A 7,310-nucleotide genomic window follows, 5' to 3' on the forward strand; every position below is an offset into this window, starting at 1 on the left:
TTGTCAATCTCTTGCAATAAACAAAATCCTCAGAGTGCAACGAGATAAAACGATTCGTAGATACGAATAGTAGTCTCTGTTTGGTCCAAGCAAAGAGTGCGCCAGAAGAACTCGATACGCAGCGTGCATTCGATAATCACAAAATCCGGAAAGGTTTCACCTCATTGGCGGGGCTTTCAATCAATACGGCCGAGCGAATTTAACAAACTCATTCGCCTGTTTAACCGGGAGAGTTCCAGCAGCCACTGCAGCCAATGCGGGCGGGGGTCCGTGGCAAAGATTTGCAGTGGTCTCGAGCGTGCTGGAGTGAACCGACTCTATCGAGCATACCCTCTAGTTCAACGTCTACAGTAATTTGGTAGTCGACGTCGACTAATCCGGTCCACCTTCGCGTTCGGCTTTGAGCAAGGAAATTACGCTTCTGTTGCTGCGCGGCTGTTGAAAAAGTCATCTCCTATGCGCATCCACTAATCTTCTCGTAAACCGATTATATCTGACTTTTGGGAATAAATATTCGACGGTATTGGAACGATTCTGGCTTGTTGTGTGGACTTTCGAAAGTAGAAAACTGAAAGGAAATGAAATTAACTTTTGTTCTTTAAGAGGTTTCAAATATGACTATAAAATGAAGAATAGAAACGTGAAGCAAGTTTTGCTGTTGAACTATAATCCCTCAATTGTACAGTAGGACCGTGAATAAATTCAATAATTAAATAGAAATTGTGAAATACGTGTTATAAAGCGATTTCCTAGAGATTGTCTTTCGCTGCTGATTTATTATCTCTTGTACAATAGGACCATAGATAAATTCGACAATAAAGTAGTAATTGTAAAACACGCGTTATAAACAGATTGCCTACTATTGATATGCATTGATACCAGAATCAAACGAGACATCAAAAATATAGACCATGGATGTATGACTTCCGGAGACACGCAGAGTTATGCAGGGTTAACAGGTCGTCCCATAACGCCGGTATTAGTTTTACGGTAGCTTCCACGCCCTCTCCTTTCTCAACTTCATTCATTCAAATACTCCATCGCGTAAGTTTATGAACTCTTTGAAGAGTGCAGGTTTCCATGGTTTTACAACCCTGTTACTCTCTTTCAGTGGCGTTCCGACTAACGCCTCGGGAACAGACTCAAACAGTCGCTCAATCAGACGTAAAGAGAATATTCTTTGAACGGCGCGTCGCTTCGCTCGAACAGGGTATAGATGAACTGCAACAGCGAGAGTTATTCCCCACGTCCTTTACCAAAAGGGGAAATTGGAATTTTGTGAACACAGCAGCCTTGGAAAAAATAATATCCTTTACAGGGTAGCGACTTTAAAGACGTTCCCTTTTGACAATTTTATCTCTCTAAAGTTTAGACAAAGTGATACCTCTTCTCTGTTTCTATCACTAGCTAAGAGCTTCCGTGGAAGTTCCTTAAGGAAACTACTCTGTACTACTAGCATATGTATAAGGATACTCACCTGTAGGATCGATTTAATCCTGACTCTGACATTCAGTGTATCGGATTACCACATCGATTGGACACAATTGGAATGAGTCGTCTTTTGTTTTTACGTTCTTCGGATTGAACGAGTTCAACCGTTAGAATCGATTTCCTCTTCGTCTATGAAAGTTATCACGAAGTATAGATAGGTGAAACAATCATTGGAACTCGGTACAATAAAAATGGGTCCCATAGTCCCGTTAATTCCCAGCTGTCTGGCGCGTTATAGCTAGTCAATCCATCGAAAACAGGAACGGGGTCAGTTCTGCTAACTAAAACGGTTTCATCGATAACCAGACCGGAGGCTGCCATCGAAGGTGGGATATTTAACATGTACAAACGCCCCTACGACATGCGCACATATACACGTGTGTAACGCTCTCGACCACTTCGTCGAGCACCGCACAGAAACGTCGTCCCGTTCGACTATTGATATATTTCGACGTTTACGACTTGGAGTAACTTTGCCTAATATATGGCCGGACTTGGATTGTAAATTTCCTCACTTCCGAATATGTACCCCGTTCCAAGCTATCCAAGCATTCTCTATAACCTCCAGCGCCCCACTCTGTATTTACTCGTGCGACCCTAAACTGCTAGAACGTGCGAGTTAGAGGGATGGAGGGGGAGATGAGTAGATTTATCGAGCCGGGATAATATCCTCTTGGTATATAAAGAGACAGTCATTGCGGCAATAAAAACGCAATCAATTAATCTACGCAGCGATAACGATATGAATGCTAATGTCCACGTCACTGTCAACCGCTGATAAGATTTATGACGTATGTATTGCGTGTGTGCAAGGTTTTTGAGATAAGTTGGCAGATTAATTATCATTATACTGCAAAAATGTCACACTAAATTTAATAAGTGCCAAAGCAATCCGTTCTAATGATCTGATGATATTTCAGCCTTAGAACATTGATTTCCATGTTGTCTAAAATAAGCTTCATCTATTTAACCCTCGAAACACGACAGTTATCCATTTATAATAAATGACATATGTAATTCATATTCCACAGTATTGATTTCGATTGCTGCGCCGATTAATTCGACAGTGATTCTAAAATTGATCCTTAATAATTTCACCCCGTGAAAAGGGGTTGCAATTAAAAGTTTCACCCTCTAATTATTTTTTAAATTCCTGTGGCTCGTTATCGAGGTACATGAATAAAAAAGGAGGAGATATAACAAGATACTGTATTTAATTGAGTAGCCTCCAATCGACGTCGAGCTCAGCTCGCCAAGGGGAGCAAAGGAACTTCGAACGAGAACAGGAAAAAGGTAGTCCCGTCACGATCGAAATTTCCCAGGTAGTAGGAGTAGACTGCCAGCCCTCTGCCATCCCGTTGTCGATCGCGAGGGCCGACAAAGCGGTCCCGATCCCAATTATGATAGAACTCATTAGAGAAATTATCTGGGAGCCAGAATGGGACAGAAAGATGGAGACGTTCGACAAAGTACTTCTGTCAAAGTTGCCTGGCACGGACACTGACTGTTATAATTCTAAAGACGTTCTCCTCCATGGAAGAAAGCACGGCCGGGCGTAATTTATGACGAAAGCCTCTCTAAGTAATTAACGCCAGGGCCAAACCGTTTACTTTCTCGCGCTAGAACGTTCAGTCATTATTTCAGTTGGTAATTCTGTTCGGAGCTAACCTTTAGACAATCTGGAACTTCGGGCCAAGACAATGCTTGCGAGAAGAGAAAATACAATACGACACAAGTTGCGCCCTGTGTAAGAGCATGAATTTATGATTGTCTGGCGCTGGGTTCATAGAAATTCTGGCTGGGAGAGAGGTTTGGGAAAGATTGAATTTTGAAATTTTTTATGAATGTGCTTTGTTAGGGCTGGATATAATTTAGGAGGGATTTCATTCGAATATCATTTTATGTAATATTACGATTGCTATACAGGTTATAAAGATAATTTATTCCTATTGATGAAATGATGATGAATCCTATTTGAAATAGAAGGTGACATTTTGACAAGTAGAATACTCTTATTCTTATAGCTTGAAGCATGAAATCATCATCTAAACGTTTACCATATATGAATCGACCATAGAAGGAAAGTAGAAAATCGGATATAATTAATTTTCAGTTTGCAATTCTAATGAAGAAGGAAAACTGACGTCGGAGCTATTTTCATTTGTAATCAGTTCAAATTGCAATTTTTATCCAGTTTTCTAGCCGCTGGAAACATAAGACTATGCTTACAGAATGGATGACCACAGCCTATCGGGTGTATGCGAGTTATCCTGATGAAGACAAGAACCCTTAAGTGCAGTGTCCTACTTTTTAGGGTGCGCTCGTGAGAGTGCATAAATAGGAAATTCAGTCAATAATCGACAATCTGTCACGAATGTCTTCGTCAGGAAATATACTTCACTTTGAGAAGTAAAATTTAGATAGTTTATTTTAAATAACTATTAATATTAATATTTTGTTTACTGATTTTTTGCTCACATTTCAACCTATCAGAAATGCGATATTTTACACATTTCAAACAGTACTACAAACTTAATGAAGTACCTATTAAACCAGAAATTAACTTCAATCTACAGTGACTCAAAATGTACTTCACACGCACACACCCACGCGCGATCTATATTTCCACTACACTTTTGACTCGTATCATGTTCCAGATAATGCAGAATTCGGAAACATTTCGAAACATTTCCACTCGGAGCAAAATAACATTAACTTCTCGAAATAAGTGAATACCGCACAGCGAGCAATAAAAGTAATTACTAACAAAATACACCCAGCTTGTATAAGTTAATTAGTATACCTGGAAATTAAATTTCGCCTCTGCTTTATCACATTCCAGCAGAGTTATTCTCCGATTGAATTTCTCGCTCATTTCAAAATGCTAATGCTACAAGAACATAGAAATAAATAGTATTCATATTAAAAGAAATATTGTACTACGAATAATTATGATGCAAACAACATAAACAAGATAGAGTTTAAAAAAAAAAAAATGTGTCAGTCGCGTGGTTTAGGAAAGAGACTATAATATTTGAATAACGAATGATAAAATAGTAAAATAAAAGCATATACAGGGTGTTTCTATTCATCATTTATTACTTAAATAAAATGCTACCCATCCACGAACGCAACGCGTCCTTCCTTATTCGCGTAATATAAATTATTTGCACAGAATCGTTGGAACAATCTCAAAAAACCGTTTGAAACGTTCGCTATCTTGCCATGCAAATCCTCTGGAAGCCTTCGTTGAATAGAAACATCGCGTCTTTTCATTTAAACTCGGTCCTACCTGGAAGAGGCGGTGAGATGAATTACGAGGAAAACTGGCGCCGACATTGGACGCTGTTTCGTTCAGCTGCAAAAAGTCCTGCGCATCCTCCCCCTTGTTTATCGTCTCGCAATGGCGTTAGAGAACATAAGAGGAGTCGTTCTTCTTCAAAAAAATACGCCTTGATGTCCGATACAACCGTCCTGTATTATTACTCGACGCAAAAGAATACGTACGAGTATAATCTCGTCATCTTGGCGCGACTTCACAGGAGGATTAGAGAAGAGCTGTACTGTAGCACAAAAAGGTGACATTTTCCAAAGGCGCATTGTTGTACTGTATTTAAACGAAGGATTAGGAAAGGACGTCATACGAAATAACACGATCAGTTCATCCTGGAACACTAAATTGGTACGATACACACTCAGTTATTTTGTCAATTACCTATTGTATATTGCTCAGACTATAGAATAGATAGCCAATCGAACTGCCTCGCCAATTCCTGACCAACGAACTATAGCTAGCGTTAAGACATGGCGCTTCATTATTTATGCTCTTTGGTGATTCTCCAACAAGGAAAGTAAGTCATTTAATAGCAGGTCTGAACTTGTTTGAAACGGTTCTGTTACTCCTTAGCACTCGTCAAACCGACTAACGTCATTCGCTGGAAATGGAGACAACTGTGCAAGTTCGTTTCTTCGTAAGTTAAATCCGAACTGATTCTCTTCGGGCGACTCTACGCCCTCGTTCCCACGGCGTTTTCCTTTTTTCACTGTTCCGTTTTACGCGCACGTGCACGTTCTTTCCCCACCAGCCGTCGGGTTACTTAGGGAGGAACCCTTTGAATTTTGAAAGCGCGAGACGTAGAGACGAAATCTCATTTCCCGCGCTCAAGAACCTCCTCTCTCTCGCGGCCAACTCTGGCACAAGTTGAGAAATTTATTATGCACTTTCTTCTGCCAGTGCCACACACGCCCGTTCGTTATGCTGTCTCGCGTCTCTGAAATTTTTATTCAAACCTCGTGATTGTACGTCGAAAACCGAACCGCGTGTCTTAGTGTTCGCGTATACCTAATTCGATATTGGGCTGAAAAAGAAACTGGTGAAGAATGTATGTATTATAATATGGGGATGAAATTAATCTTTTGCACTCTTTAACTGTTACAGACGGTTGGCACTTTCCGTATTGAAAGTGAGACTAAGTATCGTGTAACAAGGTTTGTGAGAAAATAGCTTACAACGCTTTAAGTGGTCCATCCTGTGTCCATTCAATTATACACTTGATTTCTTTGAATGATTTTATAGTAACTAAAATTGCTGAAGCATCAGAGATTAGAATGTCGTAAAATTAATTAGAAACTTATACTTGAATACCAATGTTAACTTAATGTTAACATGTTAAAATCTATAATATTGAAGATGATTAACCTCAGTTTATCTCACCAAAAGTATATTTTTTATTTTCACTGTATCTTGTATAGATACAAGGTGTGCCATCAAGTATTGTAGACAAATCTAAAACGACAAAGTATTATTCCAGTGATTTTTATTTATATTTTCATTTTTATTTCTTTTATTCCTTCATCCTCCAAAATTAAACAGTCTGAGGGTATCCACGCGACACCGACGTTTCTCAAAATTCAACGTCACGGAACGTACCACCGTGAAACTTCTAATATCCCCTGATATTAGCTTTCTCGGGGAACTTTACAGTTCGTTCCACTCGTATTCGGTAAGGGACGTGGGTGGATCTTTCCACGCGGAGTGGTCGACAATGCGGCTTTCTTCGGCAGACGTCCTGACGCTGGGATACGGAGCTGGCTTTAATTGCCATCCTGTCGCGAGTGGTACAAGAAAAGGAGACGACGCGCTGATAAGAGGATAAAAAGTGATAAAAGGATCGGGTAGATGTGGTATGGGACATTGCAAGCTGCGCGTGAATCGCCCGCGGATGTCAATACCCGTCGACCCATTCTCTAGCGCTTAGGTCAGCCGTGTCGGACCGATATGTCCGAGAATCCAGGACATCTACGACGAAATTAAAGGCGTAGCATATCTTTTTGTCGAATCCAGCGTAGAGAATCTCGAGTGGATAAAAATTTCTTCATTGGAAAAGACAAAATATCAATTAAAGCAGGTCCAGCAAGAAAATAGCGTGTAAGTTCGCTAATGGTGAACTCTGTGTGCAAGAAACATTATTTTGAAACGTGCAACGACCTCCGGCTCGAAGATTAAATCGCTCGTACAACCGTGGCGAAAATAACTGACCGAGACCGTGAATGGCTCAGAGAGGGAGCGGATTTCTATCCGCGTTAATAGATTTCTGATGGCCGCACTATCGGGCCGATCTCTCTATTAACAGATCCGCTTATCGAAATCCGATGTCTAATTGTCGCTAGAGGCTTACACACGGATCAGAATTTATATTTAGATCCCCGATTAATCGAAGCATATTCAATATGCTGCAGCGCCAAAGACGCCTCGCGAGCTGCGCAAACTCTGCGAACTGTCAGGTGATAATATTTACTAAAATCTGTATACGTGTTCA

This window comes from Hylaeus anthracinus, unplaced genomic scaffold (genome assembly GCF_026225885.1).
Source record: "Hylaeus anthracinus isolate JK02 unplaced genomic scaffold, UHH_iyHylAnth1.0_haploid 0, whole genome shotgun sequence".
NCBI lineage: Eukaryota > Metazoa > Arthropoda > Insecta > Hymenoptera > Colletidae > Hylaeus > Hylaeus anthracinus.